Genomic DNA, 15,865 nt, shown 5'->3' on the forward strand with positions numbered 1-15,865 from the left:
CTCTGGGTTTTCTGTTTTTTATTTAACTTTCTTTTCTTTCTCAGTTTGCTCTTTAACTTTTCTCTGTTTGTTCTTTAACTTTCTTTGCTTTATACTTCTGTTTCTCAACTTGTTCTTTTTCTCTGTTTGTTCTTTAACTTTCTTTGCTTAATACTTCTGTTTCTTAACTTGTTCTTTTTCTTACTGTGCTCTCTTTGTTTTTTTCGTCCTTCTGTTGTTGTTTATCCTTTTTATATATTTTTATATGGCACCCCCTGCTTTATAGACATCCCGTCCTGTATTTTTCCTTTTTTGGCACCCCCTTCTTATTTATCCTTTCCAGTTCTGTGGCTTTTACGTGTTTCCATTATTTTTTGGCTTTTTTTAATTTTTTATTTTTAGGAGGGAGGGAGGGAGGGTTTTAGGGGTTAGGGTAAGGGCAGGAGGGAAGGAGTGGTTAGGGTTAGGGCAGGGAGGGCGGGTAGGGGAATCACCCACTCCACCGGGACCCGGCCGGTAAGGGTTTAGGAAAGAGAAAGGGGACCCAGCAGCCGCTGGACCCCCTTGGAGGCACGCTCACGACGAATGAAGTGGGCAGATGTCCCCCGTTCAAAAAATTGCCCATATAGGGTGATAATTGGCCAACTGCGCATCGTTGGGCCGTCGCGACGTTTCGGCGTAACTTGGCCTTCTTCAAGCTGGCCCAACGTGTCTGTCTGTTTGTGTTGCATGCCTGTCTCGGCTTTTATACTGTCTGTCTCCACCCACTCTGGGTTTTCTGTTTTTTATTTAACTTTCTTTTCTTTCTCAGTTTGCTCTTTAACTTTTCTCTGTTTGTTCTTTAACTTTCTTTGCTTTATACTTCTGTTTCTCAACTTGTTCTTTTTCTCTGTTTGTTCTTTAACTTTCTTTGCTTAATACTTCTGTTTCTTAACTTGTTCTTTTTCTTACTGTGCTCTCTTTGTTTTTTTCGTCCTTCTGTTGTTGTTTATCCTTTTTATATATTTTTATATGGCACCCCCTGCTTTATAGACATCCCGTCCTGTATTTTTCCTTTTTTGGCACCCCCTTCTTATTTATCCTTTCCAGTTCTGTGGCTTTTACGTGTTTCCATTATTTTTTGGCTTTTTTTAATTTTTTATTTTTAGGAGGGAGGGAGGGAGGGTTTTAGGGGTTAGGGTAAGGGCAGGAGGGAAGGAGTGGTTAGGGTTAGGGCAGGGAGGGCGGGTAGGGGAATCACCCACTCCACCGGGACCCGGCCGGTAAGGGTTTAGGAAAGAGAAAGGGGACCCAGCAGCCGCTGGACCCCCTTGGAGGCACGCTCACGACGAATGAAGTGGGCAGATGTCCCCCGTTCAAAAAATTGCCCATATAGGGTGATAATTGGCCAACTGCGCATCGTTGGGCCGTCGCGACGTTTCGGCGTAACTTGGCCTTCTTCAAGCTGGCCCAACGTGTCTGTCTGTTTGTGTTGCATGCCTGTCTCGGCTTTTATACTGTCTGTCTCCACCCACTCTGGGTTTTCTGTTTTTTATTTAACTTTCTTTTCTTTCTCAGTTTGCTCTTTAACTTTTCTCTGTTTGTTCTTTAACTTTCTTTGCTTTATACTTCTGTTTCTCAACTTGTTCTTTTTCTCTGTTTGTTCTTTAACTTTCTTTGCTTAATACTTCTGTTTCTTAACTTGTTCTTTTTCTTACTGTGCTCTCTTTGTTTTTTTCGTCCTTCTGTTGTTGTTTATCCTTTTTATATATTTTTATATGGCACCCCCTGCTTTATAGACATCCCGTCCTGTATTTTTCCTTTTTTGGCACCCCCTTCTTATTTATCCTTTCCAGTTCTGTGGCTTTTACGTGTTTCCATTATTTTTTGGCTTTTTTTAATTTTTTATTTTTAGGAGGGAGGGAGGGAGGGTTTTAGGGGTTAGGGTAAGGGCAGGAGGGAAGGAGTGGTTAGGGTTAGGGCAGGGAGGGCGGGTAGGGGAATCACCCACTCCACCGGGACCCGGCCGGTAAGGGTTTAGGAAAGAGAAAGGGGACCCAGCAGCCGCTGGACCCCCTTGGAGGCACGCTCACGACGAATGAAGTGGGCAGATGTCCCCCGTTCAAAAAATTGCCCATATAGGGTGATAATTGGCCAACTGCGCATCGTTGGGCCGTCGCGACGTTTCGGCGTAACTTGGCCTTCTTCAAGCTGGCCCAACGTGTCTGTCTGTTTGTGTTGCATGCCTGTCTCGGCTTTTATACTGTCTGTCTCCACCCACTCTGGGTTTTCTGTTTTTTATTTAACTTTCTTTTCTTTCTCAGTTTGCTCTTTAACTTTTCTCTGTTTGTTCTTTAACTTTCTTTGCTTTATACTTCTGTTTCTCAACTTGTTCTTTTTCTCTGTTTGTTCTTTAACTTTCTTTGCTTAATACTTCTGTTTCTTAACTTGTTCTTTTTCTTACTGTGCTCTCTTTGTTTTTTTCGTCCTTCTGTTGTTGTTTATCCTTTTTATATATTTTTATATGGCACCCCCTGCTTTATAGACATCCCGTCCTGTATTTTTCCTTTTTTGGCACCCCCTTCTTATTTATCCTTTCCAGTTCTGTGGCTTTTACGTGTTTCCATTATTTTTTGGCTTTTTTTAATTTTTTATTTTTAGGAGGGAGGGAGGGAGGGTTTTAGGGGTTAGGGTAAGGGCAGGAGGGAAGGAGTGGTTAGGGTTAGGGCAGGGAGGGCGGGTAGGGGAATCACCCACTCCACCGGGACCCGGCCGGTAAGGGTTTAGGAAAGAGAAAGGGGACCCAGCAGCCGCTGGACCCCCTTGGAGGCACGCTCACGACGAATGAAGTGGGCAGATGTCCCCCGTTCAAAAAATTGCCCATATAGGGTGATAATTGGCCAACTGCGCATCGTTGGGCCGTCGCGACGTTTCGGCGTAACTTGGCCTTCTTCAAGCTGGCCCAACGTGTCTGTCTGTTTGTGTTGCATGCCTGTCTCGGCTTTTATACTGTCTGTCTCCACCCACTCTGGGTTTTCTGTTTTTTATTTAACTTTCTTTTCTTTCTCAGTTTGCTCTTTAACTTTTCTCTGTTTGTTCTTTAACTTTCTTTGCTTTATACTTCTGTTTCTCAACTTGTTCTTTTTCTCTGTTTGTTCTTTAACTTTCTTTGCTTAATACTTCTGTTTCTTAACTTGTTCTTTTTCTTACTGTGCTCTCTTTGTTTTTTTCGTCCTTCTGTTGTTGTTTATCCTTTTTATATATTTTTATATGGCACCCCCTGCTTTATAGACATCCCGTCCTGTATTTTTCCTTTTTTGGCACCCCCTTCTTATTTATCCTTTCCAGTTCTGTGGCTTTTACGTGTTTCCATTATTTTTTGGCTTTTTTTAATTTTTTATTTTTAGGAGGGAGGGAGGGAGGGTTTTAGGGGTTAGGGTAAGGGCAGGAGGGAAGGAGTGGTTAGGGTTAGGGCAGGGAGGGCGGGTAGGGGAATCACCCACTCCACCGGGACCCGGCCGGTAAGGGTTTAGGAAAGAGAAAGGGGACCCAGCAGCCGCTGGACCCCCTTGGAGGCACGCTCACGACGAATGAAGTGGGCAGATGTCCCCCGTTCAAAAAATTGCCCATATAGGGTGATAATTGGCCAACTGCGCATCGTTGGGCCGTCGCGACGTTTCGGCGTAACTTGGCCTTCTTCAAGCTGGCCCAACGTGTCTGTCTGTTTGTGTTGCATGCCTGTCTCGGCTTTTATACTGTCTGTCTCCACCCACTCTGGGTTTTCTGTTTTTTATTTAACTTTCTTTTCTTTCTCAGTTTGCTCTTTAACTTTTCTCTGTTTGTTCTTTAACTTTCTTTGCTTTATACTTCTGTTTCTCAACTTGTTCTTTTTCTCTGTTTGTTCTTTAACTTTCTTTGCTTAATACTTCTGTTTCTTAACTTGTTCTTTTTCTTACTGTGCTCTCTTTGTTTTTTTCGTCCTTCTGTTGTTGTTTATCCTTTTTATATATTTTTATATGGCACCCCCTGCTTTATAGACATCCCGTCCTGTATTTTTCCTTTTTTGGCACCCCCTTCTTATTTATCCTTTCCAGTTCTGTGGCTTTTACGTGTTTCCATTATTTTTTGGCTTTTTTTAATTTTTTATTTTTAGGAGGGAGGGAGGGAGGGTTTTAGGGGTTAGGGTAAGGGCAGGAGGGAAGGAGTGGTTAGGGTTAGGGCAGGGAGGGCGGGTAGGGGAATCACCCACTCCACCGGGACCCGGCCGGTAAGGGTTTAGGAAAGAGAAAGGGGACCCAGCAGCCGCTGGACCCCCTTGGAGGCACGCTCACGACGAATGAAGTGGGCAGATGTCCCCCGTTCAAAAAATTGCCCATATAGGGTGATAATTGGCCAACTGCGCATCGTTGGGCCGTCGCGACGTTTCGGCGTAACTTGGCCTTCTTCAAGCTGGCCCAACGTGTCTGTCTGTTTGTGTTGCATGCCTGTCTCGGCTTTTATACTGTCTGTCTCCACCCACTCTGGGTTTTCTGTTTTTTATTTAACTTTCTTTTCTTTCTCAGTTTGCTCTTTAACTTTTCTCTGTTTGTTCTTTAACTTTCTTTGCTTTATACTTCTGTTTCTCAACTTGTTCTTTTTCTCTGTTTGTTCTTTAACTTTCTTTGCTTAATACTTCTGTTTCTTAACTTGTTCTTTTTCTTACTGTGCTCTCTTTGTTTTTTTCGTCCTTCTGTTGTTGTTTATCCTTTTTATATATTTTTATATGGCACCCCCTGCTTTATAGACATCCCGTCCTGTATTTTTCCTTTTTTGGCACCCCCTTCTTATTTATCCTTTCCAGTTCTGTGGCTTTTACGTGTTTCCATTATTTTTTGGCTTTTTTTAATTTTTTATTTTTAGGAGGGAGGGAGGGAGGGTTTTAGGGGTTAGGGTAAGGGCAGGAGGGAAGGAGTGGTTAGGGTTAGGGCAGGGAGGGCGGGTAGGGGAATCACCCACTCCACCGGGACCCGGCCGGTAAGGGTTTAGGAAAGAGAAAGGGGACCCAGCAGCCGCTGGACCCCCTTGGAGGCACGCTCACGACGAATGAAGTGGGCAGATGTCCCCCGTTCAAAAAATTGCCCATATAGGGTGATAATTGGCCAACTGCGCATCGTTGGGCCGTCGCGACGTTTCGGCGTAACTTGGCCTTCTTCAAGCTGGCCCAACGTGTCTGTCTGTTTGTGTTGCATGCCTGTCTCGGCTTTTATACTGTCTGTCTCCACCCACTCTGGGTTTTCTGTTTTTTATTTAACTTTCTTTTCTTTCTCAGTTTGCTCTTTAACTTTTCTCTGTTTGTTCTTTAACTTTCTTTGCTTTATACTTCTGTTTCTCAACTTGTTCTTTTTCTCTGTTTGTTCTTTAACTTTCTTTGCTTAATACTTCTGTTTCTTAACTTGTTCTTTTTCTTACTGTGCTCTCTTTGTTTTTTTCGTCCTTCTGTTGTTGTTTATCCTTTTTATATATTTTTATATGGCACCCCCTGCTTTATAGACATCCCGTCCTGTATTTTTCCTTTTTTGGCACCCCCTTCTTATTTATCCTTTCCAGTTCTGTGGCTTTTACGTGTTTCCATTATTTTTTGGCTTTTTTTAATTTTTTATTTTTAGGAGGGAGGGAGGGAGGGTTTTAGGGGTTAGGGTAAGGGCAGGAGGGAAGGAGTGGTTAGGGTTAGGGCAGGGAGGGCGGGTAGGGGAATCACCCACTCCACCGGGACCCGGCCGGTAAGGGTTTAGGAAAGAGAAAGGGGACCCAGCAGCCGCTGGACCCCCTTGGAGGCACGCTCACGACGAATGAAGTGGGCAGATGTCCCCCGTTCAAAAAATTGCCCATATAGGGTGATAATTGGCCAACTGCGCATCGTTGGGCCGTCGCGACGTTTCGGCGTAACTTGGCCTTCTTCAAGCTGGCCCAACGTGTCTGTCTGTTTGTGTTGCATGCCTGTCTCGGCTTTTATACTGTCTGTCTCCACCCACTCTGGGTTTTCTGTTTTTTATTTAACTTTCTTTTCTTTCTCAGTTTGCTCTTTAACTTTTCTCTGTTTGTTCTTTAACTTTCTTTGCTTTATACTTCTGTTTCTCAACTTGTTCTTTTTCTCTGTTTGTTCTTTAACTTTCTTTGCTTAATACTTCTGTTTCTTAACTTGTTCTTTTTCTTACTGTGCTCTCTTTGTTTTTTTCGTCCTTCTGTTGTTGTTTATCCTTTTTATATATTTTTATATGGCACCCCCTGCTTTATAGACATCCCGTCCTGTATTTTTCCTTTTTTGGCACCCCCTTCTTATTTATCCTTTCCAGTTCTGTGGCTTTTACGTGTTTCCATTATTTTTTGGCTTTTTTTAATTTTTTATTTTTAGGAGGGAGGGAGGGAGGGTTTTAGGGGTTAGGGTAAGGGCAGGAGGGAAGGAGTGGTTAGGGTTAGGGCAGGGAGGGCGGGTAGGGGAATCACCCACTCCACCGGGACCCGGCCGGTAAGGGTTTAGGAAAGAGAAAGGGGACCCAGCAGCCGCTGGACCCCCTTGGAGGCACGCTCACGACGAATGAAGTGGGCAGATGTCCCCCGTTCAAAAAATTGCCCATATAGGGTGATAATTGGCCAACTGCGCATCGTTGGGCCGTCGCGACGTTTCGGCGTAACTTGGCCTTCTTCAAGCTGGCCCAACGTGTCTGTCTGTTTGTGTTGCATGCCTGTCTCGGCTTTTATACTGTCTGTCTCCACCCACTCTGGGTTTTCTGTTTTTTATTTAACTTTCTTTTCTTTCTCAGTTTGCTCTTTAACTTTTCTCTGTTTGTTCTTTAACTTTCTTTGCTTTATACTTCTGTTTCTCAACTTGTTCTTTTTCTCTGTTTGTTCTTTAACTTTCTTTGCTTAATACTTCTGTTTCTTAACTTGTTCTTTTTCTTACTGTGCTCTCTTTGTTTTTTTCGTCCTTCTGTTGTTGTTTATCCTTTTTATATATTTTTATATGGCACCCCCTGCTTTATAGACATCCCGTCCTGTATTTTTCCTTTTTTGGCACCCCCTTCTTATTTATCCTTTCCAGTTCTGTGGCTTTTACGTGTTTCCATTATTTTTTGGCTTTTTTTAATTTTTTATTTTTAGGAGGGAGGGAGGGAGGGTTTTAGGGGTTAGGGTAAGGGCAGGAGGGAAGGAGTGGTTAGGGTTAGGGCAGGGAGGGCGGGTAGGGGAATCACCCACTCCACCGGGACCCGGCCGGTAAGGGTTTAGGAAAGAGAAAGGGGACCCAGCAGCCGCTGGACCCCCTTGGAGGCACGCTCACGACGAATGAAGTGGGCAGATGTCCCCCGTTCAAAAAATTGCCCATATAGGGTGATAATTGGCCAACTGCGCATCGTTGGGCCGTCGCGACGTTTCGGCGTAACTTGGCCTTCTTCAAGCTGGCCCAACGTGTCTGTCTGTTTGTGTTGCATGCCTGTCTCGGCTTTTATACTGTCTGTCTCCACCCACTCTGGGTTTTCTGTTTTTTATTTAACTTTCTTTTCTTTCTCAGTTTGCTCTTTAACTTTTCTCTGTTTGTTCTTTAACTTTCTTTGCTTTATACTTCTGTTTCTCAACTTGTTCTTTTTCTCTGTTTGTTCTTTAACTTTCTTTGCTTAATACTTCTGTTTCTTAACTTGTTCTTTTTCTTACTGTGCTCTCTTTGTTTTTTTCGTCCTTCTGTTGTTGTTTATCCTTTTTATATATTTTTATATGGCACCCCCTGCTTTATAGACATCCCGTCCTGTATTTTTCCTTTTTTGGCACCCCCTTCTTATTTATCCTTTCCAGTTCTGTGGCTTTTACGTGTTTCCATTATTTTTTGGCTTTTTTTAATTTTTTATTTTTAGGAGGGAGGGAGGGAGGGTTTTAGGGGTTAGGGTAAGGGCAGGAGGGAAGGAGTGGTTAGGGTTAGGGCAGGGAGGGCGGGTAGGGGAATCACCCACTCCACCGGGACCCGGCCGGTAAGGGTTTAGGAAAGAGAAAGGGGACCCAGCAGCCGCTGGACCCCCTTGGAGGCACGCTCACGACGAATGAAGTGGGCAGATGTCCCCCGTTCAAAAAATTGCCCATATAGGGTGATAATTGGCCAACTGCGCATCGTTGGGCCGTCGCGACGTTTCGGCGTAACTTGGCCTTCTTCAAGCTGGCCCAACGTGTCTGTCTGTTTGTGTTGCATGCCTGTCTCGGCTTTTATACTGTCTGTCTCCACCCACTCTGGGTTTTCTGTTTTTTATTTAACTTTCTTTTCTTTCTCAGTTTGCTCTTTAACTTTTCTCTGTTTGTTCTTTAACTTTCTTTGCTTTATACTTCTGTTTCTCAACTTGTTCTTTTTCTCTGTTTGTTCTTTAACTTTCTTTGCTTAATACTTCTGTTTCTTAACTTGTTCTTTTTCTTACTGTGCTCTCTTTGTTTTTTTCGTCCTTCTGTTGTTGTTTATCCTTTTTATATATTTTTATATGGCACCCCCTGCTTTATAGACATCCCGTCCTGTATTTTTCCTTTTTTGGCACCCCCTTCTTATTTATCCTTTCCAGTTCTGTGGCTTTTACGTGTTTCCATTATTTTTTGGCTTTTTTTAATTTTTTATTTTTAGGAGGGAGGGAGGGAGGGTTTTAGGGGTTAGGGTAAGGGCAGGAGGGAAGGAGTGGTTAGGGTTAGGGCAGGGAGGGCGGGTAGGGGAATCACCCACTCCACCGGGACCCGGCCGGTAAGGGTTTAGGAAAGAGAAAGGGGACCCAGCAGCCGCTGGACCCCCTTGGAGGCACGCTCACGACGAATGAAGTGGGCAGATGTCCCCCGTTCAAAAAATTGCCCATATAGGGTGATAATTGGCCAACTGCGCATCGTTGGGCCGTCGCGACGTTTCGGCGTAACTTGGCCTTCTTCAAGCTGGCCCAACGTGTCTGTCTGTTTGTGTTGCATGCCTGTCTCGGCTTTTATACTGTCTGTCTCCACCCACTCTGGGTTTTCTGTTTTTTATTTAACTTTCTTTTCTTTCTCAGTTTGCTCTTTAACTTTTCTCTGTTTGTTCTTTAACTTTCTTTGCTTTATACTTCTGTTTCTCAACTTGTTCTTTTTCTCTGTTTGTTCTTTAACTTTCTTTGCTTAATACTTCTGTTTCTTAACTTGTTCTTTTTCTTACTGTGCTCTCTTTGTTTTTTTCGTCCTTCTGTTGTTGTTTATCCTTTTTATATATTTTTATATGGCACCCCCTGCTTTATAGACATCCCGTCCTGTATTTTTCCTTTTTTGGCACCCCCTTCTTATTTATCCTTTCCAGTTCTGTGGCTTTTACGTGTTTCCATTATTTTTTGGCTTTTTTTAATTTTTTATTTTTAGGAGGGAGGGAGGGAGGGTTTTAGGGGTTAGGGTAAGGGCAGGAGGGAAGGAGTGGTTAGGGTTAGGGCAGGGAGGGCGGGTAGGGGAATCACCCACTCCACCGGGACCCGGCCGGTAAGGGTTTAGGAAAGAGAAAGGGGACCCAGCAGCCGCTGGACCCCCTTGGAGGCACGCTCACGACGAATGAAGTGGGCAGATGTCCCCCGTTCAAAAAATTGCCCATATAGGGTGATAATTGGCCAACTGCGCATCGTTGGGCCGTCGCGACGTTTCGGCGTAACTTGGCCTTCTTCAAGCTGGCCCAACGTGTCTGTCTGTTTGTGTTGCATGCCTGTCTCGGCTTTTATACTGTCTGTCTCCACCCACTCTGGGTTTTCTGTTTTTTATTTAACTTTCTTTTCTTTCTCAGTTTGCTCTTTAACTTTTCTCTGTTTGTTCTTTAACTTTCTTTGCTTTATACTTCTGTTTCTCAACTTGTTCTTTTTCTCTGTTTGTTCTTTAACTTTCTTTGCTTAATACTTCTGTTTCTTAACTTGTTCTTTTTCTTACTGTGCTCTCTTTGTTTTTTTCGTCCTTCTGTTGTTGTTTATCCTTTTTATATATTTTTATATGGCACCCCCTGCTTTATAGACATCCCGTCCTGTATTTTTCCTTTTTTGGCACCCCCTTCTTATTTATCCTTTCCAGTTCTGTGGCTTTTACGTGTTTCCATTATTTTTTGGCTTTTTTTAATTTTTTATTTTTAGGAGGGAGGGAGGGAGGGTTTTAGGGGTTAGGGTAAGGGCAGGAGGGAAGGAGTGGTTAGGGTTAGGGCAGGGAGGGCGGGTAGGGGAATCACCCACTCCACCGGGACCCGGCCGGTAAGGGTTTAGGAAAGAGAAAGGGGACCCAGCAGCCGCTGGACCCCCTTGGAGGCACGCTCACGACGAATGAAGTGGGCAGATGTCCCCCGTTCAAAAAATTGCCCATATAGGGTGATAATTGGCCAACTGCGCATCGTTGGGCCGTCGCGACGTTTCGGCGTAACTTGGCCTTCTTCAAGCTGGCCCAACGTGTCTGTCTGTTTGTGTTGCATGCCTGTCTCGGCTTTTATACTGTCTGTCTCCACCCACTCTGGGTTTTCTGTTTTTTATTTAACTTTCTTTTCTTTCTCAGTTTGCTCTTTAACTTTTCTCTGTTTGTTCTTTAACTTTCTTTGCTTTATACTTCTGTTTCTCAACTTGTTCTTTTTCTCTGTTTGTTCTTTAACTTTCTTTGCTTAATACTTCTGTTTCTTAACTTGTTCTTTTTCTTACTGTGCTCTCTTTGTTTTTTTCGTCCTTCTGTTGTTGTTTATCCTTTTTATATATTTTTATATGGCACCCCCTGCTTTATAGACATCCCGTCCTGTATTTTTCCTTTTTTGGCACCCCCTTCTTATTTATCCTTTCCAGTTCTGTGGCTTTTACGTGTTTCCATTATTTTTTGGCTTTTTTTAATTTTTTATTTTTAGGAGGGAGGGAGGGAGGGTTTTAGGGGTTAGGGTAAGGGCAGGAGGGAAGGAGTGGTTAGGGTTAGGGCAGGGAGGGCGGGTAGGGGAATCACCCACTCCACCGGGACCCGGCCGGTAAGGGTTTAGGAAAGAGAAAGGGGACCCAGCAGCCGCTGGACCCCCTTGGAGGCACGCTCACGACGAATGAAGTGGGCAGATGTCCCCCGTTCAAAAAATTGCCCATATAGGGTGATAATTGGCCAACTGCGCATCGTTGGGCCGTCGCGACGTTTCGGCGTAACTTGGCCTTCTTCAAGCTGGCCCAACGTGTCTGTCTGTTTGTGTTGCATGCCTGTCTCGGCTTTTATACTGTCTGTCTCCACCCACTCTGGGTTTTCTGTTTTTTATTTAACTTTCTTTTCTTTCTCAGTTTGCTCTTTAACTTTTCTCTGTTTGTTCTTTAACTTTCTTTGCTTTATACTTCTGTTTCTCAACTTGTTCTTTTTCTCTGTTTGTTCTTTAACTTTCTTTGCTTAATACTTCTGTTTCTTAACTTGTTCTTTTTCTTACTGTGCTCTCTTTGTTTTTTTCGTCCTTCTGTTGTTGTTTATCCTTTTTATATATTTTTATATGGCACCCCCTGCTTTATAGACATCCCGTCCTGTATTTTTCCTTTTTTGGCACCCCCTTCTTATTTATCCTTTCCAGTTCTGTGGCTTTTACGTGTTTCCATTATTTTTTGGCTTTTTTTAATTTTTTATTTTTAGGAGGGAGGGAGGGAGGGTTTTAGGGGTTAGGGTAAGGGCAGGAGGGAAGGAGTGGTTAGGGTTAGGGCAGGGAGGGCGGGTAGGGGAATCACCCACTCCACCGGGACCCGGCCGGTAAGGGTTTAGGAAAGAGAAAGGGGACCCAGCAGCCGCTGGACCCCCTTGGAGGCACGCTCACGACGAATGAAGTGGGCAGATGTCCCCCGTTCAAAAAATTGCCCATATAGGGTGATAATTGGCCAACTGCGCATCGTTGGGCCGTCGCGACGTTTCGGCGTAACTTGGCCTTCTTCAAGCTGGCCCAACGTGTCTGTCTGTTTGTGTTGCATGCCTGTCTCGGCTTTTATACTGTCTGTCTCCACCCACTCTGGGTTTTCTGTTTTTTATTTAACTTTCTTTTCTTTCTCAGTTTGCTCTTTAACTTTTCTCTGTTTGTTCTTTAACTTTCTTTGCTTTATACTTCTGTTTCTCAACTTGTTCTTTTTCTCTGTTTGTTCTTTAACTTTCTTTGCTTAATACTTCTGTTTCTTAACTTGTTCTTTTTCTTACTGTGCTCTCTTTGTTTTTTTCGTCCTTCTGTTGTTGTTTATCCTTTTTATATATTTTTATATGGCACCCCCTGCTTTATAGACATCCCGTCCTGTATTTTTCCTTTTTTGGCACCCCCTTCTTATTTATCCTTTCCAGTTCTGTGGCTTTTACGTGTTTCCATTATTTTTTGGCTTTTTTTAATTTTTTATTTTTAGGAGGGAGGGAGGGAGGGTTTTAGGGGTTAGGGTAAGGGCAGGAGGGAAGGAGTGGTTAGGGTTAGGGCAGGGAGGGCGGGTAGGGGAATCACCCACTCCACCGGGACCCGGCCGGTAAGGGTTTAGGAAAGAGAAAGGGGACCCAGCAGCCGCTGGACCCCCTTGGAGGCACGCTCACGACGAATGAAGTGGGCAGATGTCCCCCGTTCAAAAAATTGCCCATATAGGGTGATAATTGGCCAACTGCGCATCGTTGGGCCGTCGCGACGTTTCGGCGTAACTTGGCCTTCTTCAAGCTGGCCCAACGTGTCTGTCTGTTTGTGTTGCATGCCTGTCTCGGCTTTTATACTGTCTGTCTCCACCCACTCTGGGTTTTCTGTTTTTTATTTAACTTTCTTTTCTTTCTCAGTTTGCTCTTTAACTTTTCTCTGTTTGTTCTTTAACTTTCTTTGCTTTATACTTCTGTTTCTCAACTTGTTCTTTTTCTCTGTTTGTTCTTTAACTTTCTTTGCTTAATACTTCTGTTTCTTAACTTGTTCTTTTTCTTACTGTGCTCTCTTTGTTTTTTTCGTCCTTCTGTTGTTGTTTATCCTTTTTATATATTTTTATATGGCACCCCCTGCTTTATAGACATCCCGTCCTGTATTTTTCCTTTTTTGGCACCCCCTTCTTATTTATCCTTTCCAGTTCTGTGGCTTTTACGTGTTTCCATTATTTTTTGGCTTTTTTTAATTTTTTATTTTTAGGAGGGAGGGAGGGAGGGTTTTAGGGGTTAGGGTAAGGGCAGGAGGGAAGGAGTGGTTAGGGTTAGGGCAGGGAGGGCGGGTAGGGGAATCACCCACTCCACCGGGACCCGGCCGGTAAGGGTTTAGGAAAGAGAAAGGGGACCCAGCAGCCGCTGGACCCCCTTGGAGGCACGCTCACGACGAATGAAGTGGGCAGATGTCCCCCGTTCAAAAAATTGCCCATATAGGGTGATAATTGGCCAACTGCGCATCGTTGGGCCGTCGCGACGTTTCGGCGTAACTTGGCCTTCTTCAAGCTGGCCCAACGTGTCTGTCTGTTTGTGTTGCATGCCTGTCTCGGCTTTTATACTGTCTGTCTCCACCCACTCTGGGTTTTCTGTTTTTTATTTAACTTTCTTTTCTTTCTCAGTTTGCTCTTTAACTTTTCTCTGTTTGTTCTTTAACTTTCTTTGCTTTATACTTCTGTTTCTCAACTTGTTCTTTTTCTCTGTTTGTTCTTTAACTTTCTTTGCTTAATACTTCTGTTTCTTAACTTGTTCTTTTTCTTACTGTGCTCTCTTTGTTTTTTTCGTCCTTCTGTTGTTGTTTATCCTTTTTATATATTTTTATATGGCACCCCCTGCTTTATAGACATCCCGTCCTGTATTTTTCCTTTTTTGGCACCCCCTTCTTATTTATCCTTTCCAGTTCTGTGGCTTTTACGTGTTTCCATTATTTTTTGGCTTTTTTTAATTTTTTATTTTTAGGAGGGAGGGAGGGAGGGTTTTAGGGGTTAGGGTAAGGGCAGGAGGGAAGGAGTGGTTAGGGTTAGGGCAGGGAGGGCGGGTAGGGGAATCACCCACTCCACCGGGACCCGGCCGGTAAGGGTTTAGGAAAGAGAAAGGGGACCCAGCAGCCGCTGGACCCCCTTGGAGGCACGCTCACGACGAATGAAGTGGGCAGATGTCCCCCGTTCAAAAAATTGCCCATATAGGGTGATAATTGGCCAACTGCGCATCGTTGGGCCGTCGCGACGTTTCGGCGTAACTTGGCCTTCTTCAAGCTGGCCCAACGTGTCTGTCTGTTTGTGTTGCATGCCTGTCTCGGCTTTTATACTGTCTGTCTCCACCCACTCTGGGTTTTCTGTTTTTTATTTAACTTTCTTTTCTTTCTCAGTTTGCTCTTTAACTTTTCTCTGTTTGTTCTTTAACTTTCTTTGCTTTATACTTCTGTTTCTCAACTTGTTCTTTTTCTCTGTTTGTTCTTTAACTTTCTTTGCTTAATACTTCTGTTTCTTAACTTGTTCTTTTTCTTACTGTGCTCTCTTTGTTTTTTTCGTCCTTCTGTTGTTGTTTATCCTTTTTATATATTTTTATATGGCACCCCCTGCTTTATAGACATCCCGTCCTGTATTTTTCCTTTTTTGGCACCCCCTTCTTATTTATCCTTTCCAGTTCTGTGGCTTTTACGTGTTTCCATTATTTTTTGGCTTTTTTTAATTTTTTATTTTTAGGAGGGAGGGAGGGAGGGTTTTAGGGGTTAGGGTAAGGGCAGGAGGGAAGGAGTGGTTAGGGTTAGGGCAGGGAGGGCGGGTAGGGGAATCACCCACTCCACCGGGACCCGGCCGGTAAGGGTTTAGGAAAGAGAAAGGGGACCCAGCAGCCGCTGGACCCCCTTGGAGGCACGCTCACGACGAATGAAGTGGGCAGATGTCCCCCGTTCAAAAAATTGCCCATATAGGGTGATAATTGGCCAACTGCGCATCGTTGGGCCGTCGCGACGTTTCGGCGTAACTTGGCCTTCTTCAAGCTGGCCCAACGTGTCTGTCTGTTTGTGTTGCATGCCTGTCTCGGCTTTTATACTGTCTGTCTCCACCCACTCTGGGTTTTCTGTTTTTTATTTAACTTTCTTTTCTTTCTCAGTTTGCTCTTTAACTTTTCTCTGTTTGTTCTTTAACTTTCTTTGCTTTATACTTCTGTTTCTCAACTTGTTCTTTTTCTCTGTTTGTTCTTTAACTTTCTTTGCTTAATACTTCTGTTTCTTAACTTGTTCTTTTTCTTACTGTGCTCTCTTTGTTTTTTTCGTCCTTCTGTTGTTGTTTATCCTTTTTATATATTTTTATATGGCACCCCCTGCTTTATAGACATCCCGTCCTGTATTTTTCCTTTTTTGGCACCCCCTTCTTATTTATCCTTTCCAGTTCTGTGGCTTTTACGTGTTTCCATTATTTTTTGGCTTTTTTTAATTTTTTATTTTTAGGAGGGAGGGAGGGAGGGTTTTAGGGGTTAGGGTAAGGGCAGGAGGGAAGGAGTGGTTAGGGTTAGGGCAGGGAGGGCGGGTAGGGGAATCACCCACTCCACCGGGACCCGGCCGGTAAGGGTTTAGGAAAGAGAAAGGGGACCCAGCAGCCGCTGGACCCCCTTGGAGGCACGCTCACGACGAATGAAGTGGGCAGATGTCCCCCGTTCAAAAAATTGCCCATATAGGGTGATAATTGGCCAACTGCGCATCGTTGGGCCGTCGCGACGTTTCGGCGTAACTTGGCCTTCTTCAAGCTGGCCCAACGTGTCTGTCTGTTTGTGTTGCATGCCTGTCTCGGCTTTTATACTGTCTGTCTCCACCCACTCTGGGTTTTCTGTTTTTTATTTAACTTTCTTTTCTTTCTCAGTTTGCTCTTTAACTTTTCTCTGTTTGTTCTTTAACTTTCTTTGCTTTATACTTCTGTTTCTCAACTTGTTCTTTTTCTCTGTTTGTTCTTTAACTTTCTTTGCTTAATACTTCTGTTTCTTAACTTGTTCTTTTTCTTACTGTGCTCTCTTTGTT

The sequence above is a fragment of the Copadichromis virginalis genome, linkage group LG15, assembly GCF_057382275.1.
Source record: "Copadichromis virginalis isolate Kocher_CV1m ecotype Utaka linkage group LG15, C_Virginalis_male_GT1.1, whole genome shotgun sequence".
In the NCBI taxonomy this organism is placed as follows: domain Eukaryota; kingdom Metazoa; phylum Chordata; class Actinopteri; order Cichliformes; family Cichlidae; genus Copadichromis; species Copadichromis virginalis.